We start from the raw sequence: 15440 nt of genomic DNA on the forward strand, positions 1-15440 counted from the left end.
AATATAAATAAAGCAAAAAAAGAAAAGGATGGTAAAGGAAAGGCAGGGATTAACTAGAAAATAGCAAAATATGGCTGGTCATTTGAAAAAAAAGAATAGAAAATGGAGAAAGCACAAAAAAGAAGTAAAATGAATCAGTAGCTGTTATTAAAATTTTGGAACTGAGACAGGATAATTTTTTGACGTAGTTGTATTTGATCTTCCCACACTACTCGCTAATCCCCACACCACCCGCTCCAAATGTTCAAAGCAATGGCCGTATTTTATAAAACCTTAACTATAGACACTGCTGATGCAGTAAGATTAAACAGTCCACAGATATGTCTGAGTGCTCTGGAAGCTCCCATTCTAGGAAAGAGAAAAACAAACCAATAGCTTAAAAACATACTTCTGGAGGAGATAATATTTGTGAAGAAGGTAGACTAGAGAATGAGAGACTGTGTGGGCAACACTTTAGCTGTAGTACTTGTCTGAAGAAGGAAAGTTTGAGTTGAGACCTGAGTACCTAGTAGTGCCAAGCCTAGGGCAGGAGTGGAAAGGAAGAGATTTTTGGAAGCTGGAGCAAGGGTCTCTGTGAGGAACAGTAAAAATGGTATGAAGGAGGCAAAGTTTCTTGGATCTTTTCCCAGGCAAAGAAGCTCCAGACTAGCGGTTGGGGGCACGGACGACAAATCGGAGAATGGAGTCTTTGATCGTTACGGGAGTACTCTACCGCTTGAGCTAATTCATCATTACCAACCCACTGCCAGACAGACCACACCCCACTCACTTTCCTGGCTACTGAGGGCTGCTGGGAACTTTGGGCCTTTAACCCCAGCCAGGACCAGATTGAAGGTGGAGATTATCGGACACTGCCTTGGGCAAAGCTCTGTGAACCTATAGTATCAGGAACGGCAATTTCCTAAGAAGGTCACAGGGGGATGCCTCACTCTCACTTCCCAACTACCACCACAATTAAGATATAGAACAGTTGCATTGTGTTAAATTCCTAGGGCTGCTGTAACAGAATACCAAAAACTGGGTGGCTTAAAGCAACAAAAATTTATGGTCTTAGTTCTGGATGCTAGAAGTTTGAAATCAAAGTTTTGTTAGAGCCATGCTCTCTCTACCGGCTCTTGGGCAGAATCTTTCTTTGCCTCTTCTAGCTTCTGGTGTTTGCCAGCAATCCTTGGAATTCCTTCGCTTGTAGATGCGTCACTCCAGTCACGTGGCAGTCTTCCACCTGTGTGTTTTCACATTGTCTTCCCTCTTGGTCTTGTCTCTCTCTGTGTCCAAATTTCCCCTTTTTATAAGGACATTAGTCATATTATACTAAGGCTTACTTCAATGGCCTCATTTTAACTTGATTACTTCTGTAAAGACCTTATTTCCAAATAAAGTCACATTGTGAGATACTAGGTGTTAGGACTTCAACATATCTTTTTTGGAGGAATACAATTCAACCACAATCCTGCATCATCTCAAAGCGTTCCCTCAGGGCTTTTTGCATCATCTCCCACGCACACCTTCACCAGGGTTCCATGCAACCACTGAGCTTATTTCTGTCAAAATAGACAGGTTTTGTCTGTTCTTGAATTTCATATAGTTTGTAGTATTCACTGTCTGGTTTTTTTCACTCTGCATGTTTTGGAGACTCACCTGTGTTGTTGCATGTATCAGTTGTTTATTCTTTTATTGCTGACCACTATTCAATTGTGTGAGTATGCCAGAAAATTATTCACTTACCTGCTGATAGACATTTGGCTGGTATGAATAATGTTGGTATAAAAATTCACATAGAAGATTTTTGTGGGCATATGGTTTTATTTCACTTGGGTGAACACGTAGGAGGAGAATTGTGAAGTCACATGGTAAGCATGTGTTTAACTTTACAATAAACTGCCAGACTGGGGAACTCATTTATGCTAATTAACCATATAAGGATGGAGTGAGAATACCTATTTATTTATAAATCCCCATAGGCAGGATCAGAATCAACATTTTGTAGAATCCCCCCCCCCCCCCAAGAAAAAGACCACCAGGGAAACAAGTTGATCCTACTAAGCTGGGAGCAAAGAAGAGCCGCAGCTTGACAGAGTCTTAGTGGTGCCTCAAAAAGAGGCAAGGTGTCAGAGAAGAGGATTTAAAGGGTTTGGGGATTGGAGTTAGTTATAAGATAGCTTAGGGTGAAAGTTAGTAAGGTCCTTCTCAGCCAGGACTGGACAGAATTTCTAAACTAGATGAATCACTGGTTCTGTCAGTGGGACTTCGTCACTGGGACAGGAAGATCTAAACAATGCTGTTAGATGAGTTTGCCTTTGGTTTTATCTTGGAACAATGGGTCTGAATGAGTTAGAGTTAACATAATTTGAGCTTCGTTTGTGTTGTACAACATGGTCTGTAGACTTCTTCCCTGTTGTGACTTCACTGGGCTTTGGGAAATTCTCATTTTGTCCTCTTTCCTCACCAATGGGGCCACCCAGGAGACCAAGCTGCGGTACAAGGTACGTGGGACCTTGGCTCTGAAATGGTATTTACCAAGTCTAGAACAACTGTCTGCTTTTACAAATAATAAATCTGAGGGAAAAAACGACTTCTCTAACATTACACAAGCTAAAGAGAGATGGTATCTGAAACCAGGTTTGCTTTGTCAGTAACAGAACTAGGACGAATGTGGCCCTTTTTGCAATCATAGGGATTTGATGTCGTGAGAAGCGTGGGACCCAGCTGACCTCGGTGTTAAGTTGTGCGCCATTTTGGATTTGCGCCTTGACCTCGGGGGTGAGCAGAATCCTGGAGTTAACACACGCCGATCGCGTTAAGCCTTTTGCCCCAGCGGTCAGAATAAGGAGAGTTGAGAGACCGCACACGAACGGGTCTGTTACACTGGCGGGAAAAACAAGGAGTCAGGTGTAAACCCGGGCGTTTGGGGCGCTGACAGGCCTCCCTCCTGGCTGCCCATCTGCTTCTCAGGCCAGGCCCCTGTCGCGTTCAAAACACCAGCTCTCGCCGTTTCACAATTCCACAAACCGTGAGCGCCGCCCAGCATTCTCCAGGTTGTAAAAGGCTCAGGATCTCTTCCCGGATCCCTGAAACCGTCTCCTCCAAGACCTCCATGGTGATCCGAGAGAACGTGGGTGTGTCCTCTGACCGCGCAAGAATTTCCTGGGCGCCCCAGGCGGGCGGCTTGAGAGAGGGGCCCCCCAGCAGCCGTATAGTCTTTGCATTCGGGCTGGAGGTTCTTTCTTTTTTTGACAAATTAAAAATACCTGTTTCAAAATTTTCACGTTCTAAGGGGCTTGCCAGTGGGTAGGTAGGAAGATCGCTGCAATTGGTCACTAAGTTCAAAGTTCGGAGGCAAGGAGAGGAAGAGTTTCCCTCAGCGCCGTGTTCGTCCCTGGAGGAAATTAAGGGGGAAACAGATGATGAGGAGGAAACGCAGTAAAATGCAGCGTTCTCTGGAGTTTTGGGAACAGCCGTGGGAATCTGCCACATCGAAAATATGCTCATTCCACCCACCGAGTTCGTGTGAGTTTACATCCCTCATTATTAGGACTAAGGACTAAAGCAGCATGTCGCTCGCCGGTTTCTGGTGGCGCGGTGATCGCAGTGCTCTGCTTTATGGCCTAAACAACCTCAGAGATTTCCGGAGTTTTTTCTTTTCCGTCTTTTTCTTCTTTTCGGGCGCCGGCTTTCAGACCACGCAAAAGGCGTAAAGAGGATATGTGTTTCCTCAACCTATTTTTTAGCAGATTTCTTTCCTTTTTTTCTTTCTCCTCAAGGCTATGTCCATGCAAGCTCTGAGGAGGAGGACGCCTCCAGCTGCCTCATCCAAGGGCATTTCCTGCCTGTGCAACGCGCGGGAGAGGACACCAACACTGCGCGAAGGAGGATTAACAAGGGTCAGGCTGTGGGGAGGGCCGGTGGACAGAATTTTAGGAGTGAAGCGGCAAGACAGGCCAGCCCCGTGAAAAATGGGTTGAAGAGAGATGAGAGTCGACTCCAAAAGCCAGGAGGAGAAACAGGACATTAGCAAAGTGGCCCAGGCAGAGAAGCTGAACCTCTGTAATAAGGCAAGGCAGTGGGTTGAGACTCCTTTATTTAGTCAATAATTCAGTATGTAGCTACCGTGGGTGTCCCTGGGGATTCACCCTCTCCGTGGACTCTGCGTGCTGCGAACCCAGTTACCCGGGATCCGGGACAGTTCCAAAACTGCATCCTGAGGAACCGATGTTTTCCCTGCGAGAGAAATGGCCAGCCAGGCCGAAGCACGGCTCGCGGAGGGAAATTAGGTCTTCTCTTTGGAGCAGAATGTGTCAGCCTCGTCGGACAGCTGGATCCGCGGAGCTCCCAGAGAGTCTTTCAGTTTCAAGGTCATGAGTCAGAGCTTCAAAGTTGAGTCTTTCTGTGCTCAAGGTGTCAACCGCTTAACCTGTTTTAGGAAGAAGAAATGAAATGCAAAATGACTGCAAATGGAACGTATTTATCTAAAGTGTCTTTTTCAAATAGGAATATGGGAGTGGTTTCCCGAATTAGGTAAAAATGGAAAGGAGGGGGATGAATTCTCCCTTTAGGGAAAAATGGGTGGAGAACCCTTGGAATTGTGCTAGAAGCCACGTGCAGAGGAGCCTGGGTAGATGACTTATATCTGCCTTGACAGCAGGTGGAGAGCTAGTAGCGGTAATTGTCTTCCGTCAATTTCTCCGAGGGTGCCTAGGAGGCGATGGGCGCACAGTAGAAAGGAGGGAAAGAGACACGCCAGAGGGCGGGTGAGGTTGCATTTTTAAGTAAGGTGGTCATGAAAACCCAACGTCACTAAACACCCAATCAGGTGACATTTGAACTTTCTTCCGCGGAATTTTATTTTGACTGAAATTTTAGGTTTAGAACAAATGAAGGATCTAACTTCTTCCAAGCTCTTGAGATGAACCCGAAAAACATCCTTCCTTTGGTTATTGGAATAATATTCGCCTTTAAATAAGTGAGCAGAGATAGGGAATTGTTGGGGCACCTGGCCGGTTAGCTCAGTTGGTTAGAGCGTGGTGCTAATAACGCCAAGGTCGCAGGTTCGATCCCCGTACGGGCCATGTGTACTTTTTTGTGCCTATGTTGTTAAACATGTTTTCATGATAGGAAAACTCTTGAGAAAAGGAGAACGTAAGTTCATGTGCGTCTGTTCATCTTTTGATGGGATAGAGAGCAGATAACTGTGATTTGTGTGCTTCCAGTGTTGTGTTCCGAGAAGATCATATGATGAAGGGAACGTAATAGCTCTGAGATTCCAGAAGAAAACGAATCAGGGAGCAACATGCAAAATAGAAATGAAAACACTAGCATAAGGACCTGGGCTTTTCATCTTTTTACCTTTACCAAGTGTCCAAATATTTCTCAGCCATGACTAGCTCCTGAGATGGATTTTCTAGTGATGCATCTGCTTACTTGCTGCAGGGCTGTCCTTGGCATGAGCAGGATGAGTAAAGCTTTTCAGAGCACCTCAGGCCCTTACCTCTGCCCCATTCTTCATTCCTATTTCCTCCCTTTTCTGTTCTCACACTTGACTCCAGAGATACCAGACTTTAGGAAATGTCCCATGCAGAACGCACAAACTTCACTACACTTTGCTTGTCCAACTGTGTATTAGACCCAAAACCATCTTCTGGGAGACATTTGCTCCCTGACATTTCTCCCAGTTTTCTGAGGTTGGGTGATGTTCCTCCCAGGACTCTCAGATAGCCAGGAACATATCTATTTTGTGGCATTTACCAAGTTGGGAATGTCTGTTGCTCAGCCATCTTCCCCATTAGATTGTAAGCGTCTTGGGGGCAGGATGCTTATTGCCTAGTGCTAGTATTTTTAAAAGTCTCCAAGAATGATGGAAGAGTGAAGAAATGTGTTCAGGCATGAAAGAAAGAGTATACTTTGTGCTTCAGATGGATCTCATGGGTCTGTGGGAGCCATGACATCTCAACACATAATAGGTATATGAGCATTAATTATAAATTGTTCTGATCATTTGAATTTTTAAAATCTCAAAACCAATCGTTTTATTGCTACAGAAAATATGGGTTTCAGGTACACTTGGCTCACTGTTTTATTCACTACAGATCAGTGGAGTGGTCCTCTCCCATCTCTCAGCCTCAGCTCAGTTCAACCTTCCAGACTTTCCCTGACTTTGGATCTACTGGGCATGTTCTGTCTTGATCCTGGCACCACCATCTTGATCCTGGGGGCATATGGAACCACTCTGAATGAGCCTCAGGGAATACATTGAGAGAACTGGGACCACTCACCATATATTGTAGTCTACCCTTCATTGGACCTAAATATCTGTGTTGAGATAGTATGGATCCCACAGACCTGTGAGGTCCAATTAAAGCACAATGTACACGCTTTTTTTGACGCCTGCACTCATTTCAGTAGCGCATACGAGGCCATAGCCAGTATTCCAGATCCAGCTATAATAGAAATAACTCAAACTAAAGCTCCAATTGAGTGACAGTGATAAAGATAACAATTACATTCGTGTTATATAATGATGTAATGGTTCTTAAACCAAAATGCCATGAATTTGGCTATTATTAAAAAAAAACACCAACTTTGTGTCCCCATAAGATTTGGTCCTATGCTTTATTCTTATAGTTTTATCTCTTCTGCTTCTCTTTGCTAAATTTTGAGTTAAGTTTTGTATATAGTGTGAGCAAAGAGTGAAACTACAGTCTTTTACATGTGGATATCCAGTTGTCTTAGCACCATTTGTTGAAAAGACAGTTCTTTCCCAACTGAATTGTCTTGGCATTTTTTCAAAATCAATGACTGTAAAGGTAAGGGTTTATTTCTGAACTCTTAATTCTGTTATATTGATCTATGTGTTTATTCTGATGCCAGTATCATATTGTCTTCATTATTGTTGCTTTACCATAAGTTTAAATTCAGATATTTGAATTCTCCAGTTATGGTCTTCCTTTCAAAGATTGTTTTGTCTACTGTGAGTACCAAGCTCTTCTGTATAAATTTTAGGATCAGCTTGTCATTTTCTGCCAAAAAAAAAAGCAGCCAGTTGGGATTTTGATAAAGATTGCATTGAATCTATGATTTACTCAGGGAGTAGTGCCATCTTAACAAGGGTAAGTCTTACTGTAAATGAACATGACGTGTTTTTCCAAATTTCTAGGTCTTTAATTTCTTTCAACAACGCTATGTAGTTGTAAGAGTATAAGTTCTGCATGCTTTTTAAAATGTATCCCAAAGTATTTTATCTTTTTGAATAAAAAATATTGTAAACTAAATTATTTTCTTAATTTTATTTTCAGATAGTTCATTGCTAGTGTATAGAAATACAATTGATATTTTTATATTGTTCTTGTATCCTGAGATTTGGTGAACTCATTTATTAGGTCTATTTTTTTTTTTTTTAGTGGATTCTTCAAGATTTTCTATGTAAAAGATCATGTCGTCTCCAAAATGAGTTTTACTTCTCCCATTCCAACCTGGACTTTTAAAATTTCATTTTATTGACCAACTGCCTTAGCTAGAACCTTTAGTACAATGTTGAATAGAAATACTATTTACCTGTGTTAATCTAGAGTCTAAAATAACAGGAAAAGGCTTTTCTCCATCCTGAAAGGAACATGTTTCCTTTCTTCTTTTCCTTCCTAAGGTCAATAGGCAAAAGTTCTGGTCCCTTCAAATTAGAGGTTTGAAACCAACACATTTGCATATTGTTTCTCTGTAGTATGGGCTTTCCATTATGGTCAAATTCGATGCTTGACCATCCTTATCTCCTGAGCACTCTCCTGTGTACTGAGCCCCTGCTAAACGCTCAGATTAAGCCTTTCCACAGCAGGGCTTCCTGCTTTTCCCAGAGAACACTCAATTTTTCAAGCCTATTTAGGACTCTTGTCTCACCCAGGGACTACAGGGAAACTTAGATGAAAGTCTGCTCCTTCCAAGAAGAGAAGCATGGTGGATTCTAACCTCAATCTGTAAATTCATTCTTTAAGCCCTTGATGAATATCTATTATAAAAGACCAATGTGAGAAGCCTGCATTCCATAGAGAAAAGGCGACCAGAACAGTAACTAATGCTTGCTAAATGGTTCCCATTGCTCTGATCCTGCTCCAGGTACTCCAAATCCACCTAGAGAATCCTACAGTCCTCATTTTCCATATAATGAAATTTGTGAAGGGTTTGTCACCCCAGTCCTCAAGTAACACCATTTATTCAACTACCTAAACCAGTCCCGTGTGTAAAAAGCTCTCATAACCTCCAGCTGTCATGATAGTTAAAAATTATTATAGTGACAGTGTTAGAAAACCTTTGGGCACAAGGATCTCCACAAGTGAGAAGGAAGGATAATATGAGGTATCTTCAAGATGAAAACTTTCCTGGCTCTTCCCCTGAGAGCTGAATGTGCTGCCTCCACACTCGTGACCCCCTTTACTGCCTAATGATTACTCCACAGTAAACATGACCACCTAGCTTAACATGCGTTTTTTTATTTGCTTCTTGTCTGTTTCTCCCACTCCTCCTTGTGGATATAGCTCCATGAGGAAGGGAATATTTATGTTTTAATCACCCTTTAATTACCGCAACCGGAACAGTCCATTCGTAAGATACATCCTCAAGAAATATTTGTTGGGTTATTAAAAGCATCAATGATTTTACACTTCTCCACTGCTTAATTGTGATTGGGCTACTTACAAAGCACAAAGCTGGAAGAGAAATTTCCCCTGCTTCTTCCATCTGATGGAGAAGGAGACAAAAAATATGATTTAGCTTGTAGTTTCTGAGTTAATGTAAATTTTCTCTGCTCATTTTAGTGAAAGCCCAGGGAAGCCCAACAAACTACAAAACTGATTTCACCATCCTCAGCAAATATCACATCAGTCTTCAAATCCTGACTTGGCAGCACTCGCTAATTTTACTTTGTGTTGTTTTTCTTAGTGCACCTGAAATATCCTTTGTTTTTATCTGGAAAATGTTGGTCCAGGCAGTGTGAAAACAGGAAAAAGACCTGCCCTCTCTGAGGCTTGAACTCAGGGCCTTCAAAATTATGAGACTGACACACTGCCAGCTGTACCAAGAAGACAGCTAGCAAATATGGCTAAAGTGAGACTTTTTATACGATTTTATAAAAACTAATGCTTAATTAGTTCCCAACTTTTACAGAATCCAATTAATACTTTTTGAAAAGTGCACCAGATAAGCCAATGCTGCACCCAAAGGATTTCACATCCCAAAGCGCAAGAGTTTACTCCTTTCCAGTATCCACCCAACTACAGGAACACCTGGGTTGCATGACTGGGGACAATAGTGCCTGGCTTTTGTTTCGCTTGTGTTTCAGTTATGTGGTTTTTCCTGTCCTCAGAGATCTCAGTTGATCTAACAGCTTCCATGGTCTCCTTCGTTGAAAAGAAACATAAGAAGCACTCAGTTAATATGTCTTAGCTCAGTGACTGACTGACTGACCAACTGAATGAATGAATGAATGAATGAGCAAACAAAGAGTCCAGAAATTTGTCTACAGTCCATACTTCTGTCTTAGTCTATACCTTACTTGCATCTACATGACTGGAGACATTTTCCGTACAAAAACCACAAACTGAACTTAATAAAAGTCTCCCTGGATTTCTTTAGCCTGATGTGACATTAATTATACTAAGAAACTTGTGGAGATTATCTCATATAGTCCAAATGAATTTTGAAAACAAAACTATGTATCATAATCTGCACTTTCCAGTATAATGGAGGGTCAGGTGGGTTAAATAATGTTCCTAAGGTCCTAGAGCTGTTAAGTGGCCAAGCCTGGGGTGAGAAGTAGATTTTCAGATTCAGACCATGGGCTCCTTCTCTGTTCCAGCTCATAATCTCTCTGCCTTTTCTTCTCCACAGTATACCACCTATCCAAACCACATATCTAACTCCTAACCTACTGTCTGCCGGCCTTTTGGGTTTAGACTTCCAAGTCAACTTTGACTGATTCTCTCCCTTCAAGCACCACATCCATGATTTGCTAAATACTGAACAGTGTTCTTGAGAACTCTTTTGAATCTATCACTTCTCTTCCATTCATTCAGTACATATTCATGGGAGAGCTGCTCTATTCTAGGCACCGTAGTGAGCTCAGAAGAAATCTGATGGCCCCAGACATCAAGAGATAGAAGGATAAATAAGGACAAGGGACAAACCACTTCCAGTTTCACCACTTCCAGTCTCTCTGCCATTGAAAGCTAAATACCTGTTTCTAAAATATCAGTTTGATTAATGTCACTCTTCTGCACTCTGATCATTCTTGATTTCTTAGTTTTGGTATGACCTTGCTTCATTCTCAATCTTTGGCTCTTCTTTCTAGCTACATTGTGATTTTGATCTATAAGGTCAATTAGATCCATGGGTGGATGATGTTGTTTAGTTCTTCAACGTGTTTGCTGACTTATTTACTAGATCTGTCAATTAATGAGAGAGAAGTGTAGACATCTGACTAGAATTGTGGATTATTCTGTTTCTCTTTTCAGGTATATCAGCTTGTGTTTATGCATTTGAAGCTCTTAGTTTCAAGTACTGACCAGCCTTCTACATGCTGTGGTTTTAAATTCCATTCCATTTTCAAAGCACTTATGATGCTATTTGGAGATCTCTGTAGTGTGTGTAACTCAGTGGCCAATGTGGACTTTGGCAGTGGGCTATCACTTACTTCAGTTCTCAAAGTCTATGGTATGTTATTTAGGATTGGAGCCACTTCTTGACAATTCACAGGTACGTCCTGGAGTTCACAAACAACTTTATCTGTTTGTTTCCACAGTGTCTTTTCTGATATTTTCTGGTTGCCTGGGGTTCCCCATTTTACCACTGAAAAAGAAAGCTGAAACATTATTTACCCTGCTCTGTCTTGCACTTCTCAGGACTGTGCCGTATTTAGGGCCAAGCCGCAGGAAAAAGAGGGAGAAAAAGTGCAATTGGGTATGTTCCTAGAGATCACAGCTTCTCTGAAGGAACAGAAAATAAATTATAAATTGAGAATACATCTTCATCCTGAAGCCAGTAAGAGGCAGAGCAATCCTGTCATATTTGCCACAGCTCACAAAAGAAGAGCATCCAAACTCCTAATGCATTCAGAGGATCTAATGTTTTATAGCTTCTTTCAATAGGTTTGAAGATTTGAGGTTGGCGCCTGGAAAGGTGAGGTGGAAATAGCAAAAGCTGGAGAATGTGGGCATCGATCCCACTACCTCTCACATGCTAAGCGAGCGCTCTACCACTTGAGCTAATCCCCCACCAGCATGACCTTCACTTTCCCTCCTCTCATTTTCCAGTGTACCAGTCTCCACTTCTTTATTCGTTCTTTTGGGCTGCCCAAAGTACACGAAATGTCAACACCATTAATGTGAAATTTAGACTCCACTAAGGGCGCATCTTCTGAAAGTTGACCCGGGACAGGAGTATGGTGGCTATCTATTCCGCTGTGAGGGAAAGGAGGAGAAGGTCGCCATGGGAAACTTCTACAGCCGCTGCCATTTCCCATTTCGAATTTTCGGAGATAGAAGAGAACACATGCCAGTTGGGAGGACCCACCTAGAAAGGTTCAGCTAATGAAGGACAGCTATCCTGGGATGATTATCCGCTTCTTAAAAACAAAACAAAACAAAACAAAATAAAATAACAACAAATAGTTTGCATTGCCCTGATCCTGCTCCAGGTACTGTAAATCCACCACAGAATCCTACGGTTGTCATTTTCCATATACAGAAATTTGTGAAGGATTTACTACCCGAGTCCTTAAGTAACACCATTTATCCAACTAAGTGAACTAGTCCCATGTGTAAAAAGCTTTCATAACCCCCGGTTGCCTTGATTGGTAAAAATTACTCTAGTGACAGTGTTAGAAAAACTTTGGGCACAAGGATCCCAGTAAGAGAGGAAGAAGGAGAGACTAAAGATCTTTAAGGTGACAATTTTCCTGAATATTCCCTTGAAAGTTAAATACGCCACTTCCACAATCCTGATCTACTTTACTACCTAATGATTACTCCACAGTAAACACTATCACCTAGCTTATTATGCATTTCTCTTGTTTGCTTTTTGTCTGTTTCCTCCCAGTTCCCCTAACTGGGATATACCTCCACAAGAGAGGGAATTATTGTGTTTTTTTCACTCTTGAAACACTGCACTTAGAACAGTCCCAAACAGCACATGTGCTCAAGAAAGTTTTGTTAGATGAATAAGTGAGTGAATGACTTTCACTTCCTTCACCTCACAACTGCAGATTAGGTGACAAAACATGAAATTGGAAGAGAAATTTTTTCTATTTCCTTCATCAGATGGAGAGGAAGATCAATAGTATAACATAGCTTGCAGTTTCCAGTGTAGTCTAAATTTGTTCACCACCCATTTTGTCAAACCTCTGAGAGTTGATTTAACCATTCTCAGTGGGGATAAGGCCGAAATTACAAGTGGTTTACTGATGGTGGGGGCGGGGGGGGGGGGTTTGTTGGTTTGTTTTATTTTATTTTATTTTTTCTGCTTTTACTCGGTGATCCAGTTTCAATCTTTTTTTTTCAATGGGCTACATAACCAATGTTATGTTAGATATGAACCCTCTCCAAAATTGGAGCTCCGGACCTCCAGGTTATGAGACTAACGTGCCGGTAACTGCACTAAAAGAGGAATCCCTTCTGACTTGATCACATTCAAAGTAAAATATCAAATTTTATTCACCAAGAACAGCTGCCTTATCAATTTCAAGCCCTTAAAGAACACAATCAATGCTACTTGAAAATCACTCCATACAAGCCAATGCTGCACTGGAAGGATTTCACACCCGGGAAGGGTGGAGTCCACATCTCTCCAGTACTCACCCAGCAGTTCCACTCTGGCCTGCAGGACCAGGGACAATTGTGCCTGCCTTTTGCTGCTCTTTTCCCTCCCCTCTTGTGTTCCAATAATCTGGCTTTTCCCTCAGAGATCTCAGTCACTCTTACACTTTCCATGATACTGTGTGTTCAAAAGAAACATAGAAAGTACACAGTTCATGGACTGACTGATAGTCTTTAAATTTGTCTCTAGTCCATACTTTTCTGTCTTACTCTGTGTCTCTACTTGCATCTACGTGACTGGAGACATTTTCCCTAAAAAAACCAAAACTGAACTTATGATAAAATTCTCCCTGTTTTTTTCAGCTTTATGTGCCATTAATTATACAAGAGACTTATGGAGATTATTTTATACAGTCCAACTGAACTTAAGAAACAAAACTATGTCTCATAACCTACATTTTCCAGTATAATGGAGGCTCAGATACTTGAAGTAATAATCCTAAAGTCTCAGAGCTGCTAAGTAGCAAAGCCTAAATAGAGAAACAGACTTTCAAATTCAAAACATGATGTCTTTCTCTGCTCCAGCTAATGGTCTCTCTGCCCACCTATCTATATACCAAATATCTAATTCCCAACCTCCTCTGTGCTGGCCTTTTCAGCTTAGACTTCCAAGTCAAATTTGACTCATTCTCCTCCTTCAAACACTACACCCATAACTTGCCAAATACTGAACAATGTTCTCGTGCAACTCTTTGGAATCTATCACTTCGCTTCCATTCATTCAGTGCATGCTCATTGGAGAGCTGCTCTGTGCCAGGCACTGTATTAGTCTCACGTGATTCAGAAGGCCTTAGGCCTCAAGAGATGGCAGGATAAACATGGACAAGGGACCATCCACTTCCAGTTTCACCACTTTCACTGTCCCTGGCATTTACAGTGAAATACCTATTTCTAAAATATCAGTTTCATTTGTATCACTCTTCCACACTTTGACCATTCTTGGTTTCTTAGTTGTGACACGATCTTGATTTTCTCTCAACCTTTGGCCCTTCTTTTTACCTACATTGTGATTGACCATAAGGTCAATTAGATCCATGGGTGGGTGGTATTGTTTAGTTCCTCAATGTGTTTGCTAATTTGTTATCTACTAGATCTATCAATTAATGAGAAGTGTTGATGTTTGCAACTGAAATTGTGGATTTTTCTATTTTTATTTTCAGGTTTATCTGCTTTTATTTATGAATTTTGAAGCTCTAAGTTCCAAGTTCCAGAGTCCAACCAGCCTTCTGTGTGTTGTAGTTTCAAAGTCCATTCCATTTTCAAAGCCTTTACCATACTATTTGGAGATCTTGGGAGTGTGTGCAACCCAGTGGCCAGTGTGGACTTGGATAATGTGTGGTCACTTAATTCAGTTCTCAAAGTCTATGGTATGTTGTTTAGTATCAGAATCACTTCTTCACAATTCACAGGTGTGTCCAGAAGTTCACAAACAACTTTATGTGTTTGCTTTTCATAGTGTCTTTAGCAATATTTTCTGGTTACCTAGGGCTCCTGGTTTCAGTCCACTGACAAGAAAGCTAGGGTGTTGTTTATCCCTCTCTGCCCTGCACTTCTCAGGCTGTGCCACATTTAGGGCCAACCTGCAGGAGAAAAAGGGTGAAAAACATCAACTGAGCATGTTCCTGGAGCTCACTGCTCCTCTGAAGAAACAGAAAACAAATTATGAATTGAGAGTAGAGCAACATACTGAATACTAGTAAGATCCAGAGCAACCATGTCTCTTCCTCACCTATAGGTGGTCATAAACAACAGAAGGGTCCAAATGCCATAATATTTTGGAGATCCGAGGTCTCAATAATATAACCTGGAGAATGTGGGCATCGATCCCACCACCTCTCACATGCTAAGCGAGTGCTCTACCACCTGAGCTAATTCCCCACTGCCTGTTATGCACTTTCCCCTACTGTTTCCTAGCCATTTTTTGTTTCTTTCTCTCTCCTTCAGTTTTTCACTGTACCAGTCTCCACTTTTTTATTCACTCTTTGGGGAGGCCCAAAATACAGGAAATGTCAAGTCTCTTAATACAAATCCAGCACTCCACTAAGGGCTCATCTTCTCAAAGATGACCCGGGGCAAGAACACGGTGGCTACCTATTCCTCTGCCAGGGAAAGGAGTAGAAAGTCGCCTTGGGGAAACTCTAGCTCCAACACTATTGCCCATTTTATATTTTCCCGGACAGAAGAGAACACATCCCACTTGGGAGGACTTATCCAGAAGGGCCTTGCTAATGTAGCACAGCAATCTCCTAATAGTTATCTGCTTTTAAAAACAAAACCAAAAATAGATATGAGTGGGACTATCACTAGTTCTTTTGATGTGCAGCATCCTGGAAGAAGGAAGCGGGGTGATTTTTCCAGGATGACAAGCAAGCACTGTCTGTTTCCGCTTGATTTTGAACCAAGGACCTCTCACATGTTAGGCAAGCGTGATAACCGCTATACTACGGAAACTCATGCCTTGAACTGTCTCTGGAGATACATATGCCCTTCTTGGGAATGCATGTCATTTAGCAATTATATATCCATACCACATGAGAATGGCAAAAAATACAAAATATTGCAGACAAGAGCCATAGGAAATAAGAGGCG

The 15440-nt window shown here is 41.8% G+C and overlaps 2 non-coding genes across 2 annotated transcripts; one reads left to right on the top strand and one right to left on the bottom strand.

Moving 5' to 3' along the window:
• The first annotated feature begins 4992 nt into the window (after positions 1-4992).
• TRNAI-AAU (transfer RNA isoleucine (anticodon AAU)) lies at positions 4993-5066 on the top strand. Its single transcript has one exon. It is a non-coding gene; the product is annotated as a tRNA-Ile (tRNA).
• A 9590-nt stretch (positions 5067-14656) lies between these two features.
• Positions 14657-14729, bottom strand: TRNAA-AGC (transfer RNA alanine (anticodon AGC)). The gene has a single exon. It is a non-coding gene; the product is annotated as a tRNA-Ala (tRNA).
• Positions 14730-15440: the final 711 nt, after the last annotated feature.

This window comes from Equus przewalskii, chromosome 19, assembly GCF_037783145.1.
Source record: "Equus przewalskii isolate Varuska chromosome 19, EquPr2, whole genome shotgun sequence".
In the NCBI taxonomy this organism is placed as follows: Eukaryota; Metazoa; Chordata; class Mammalia; order Perissodactyla; family Equidae; genus Equus; species Equus przewalskii.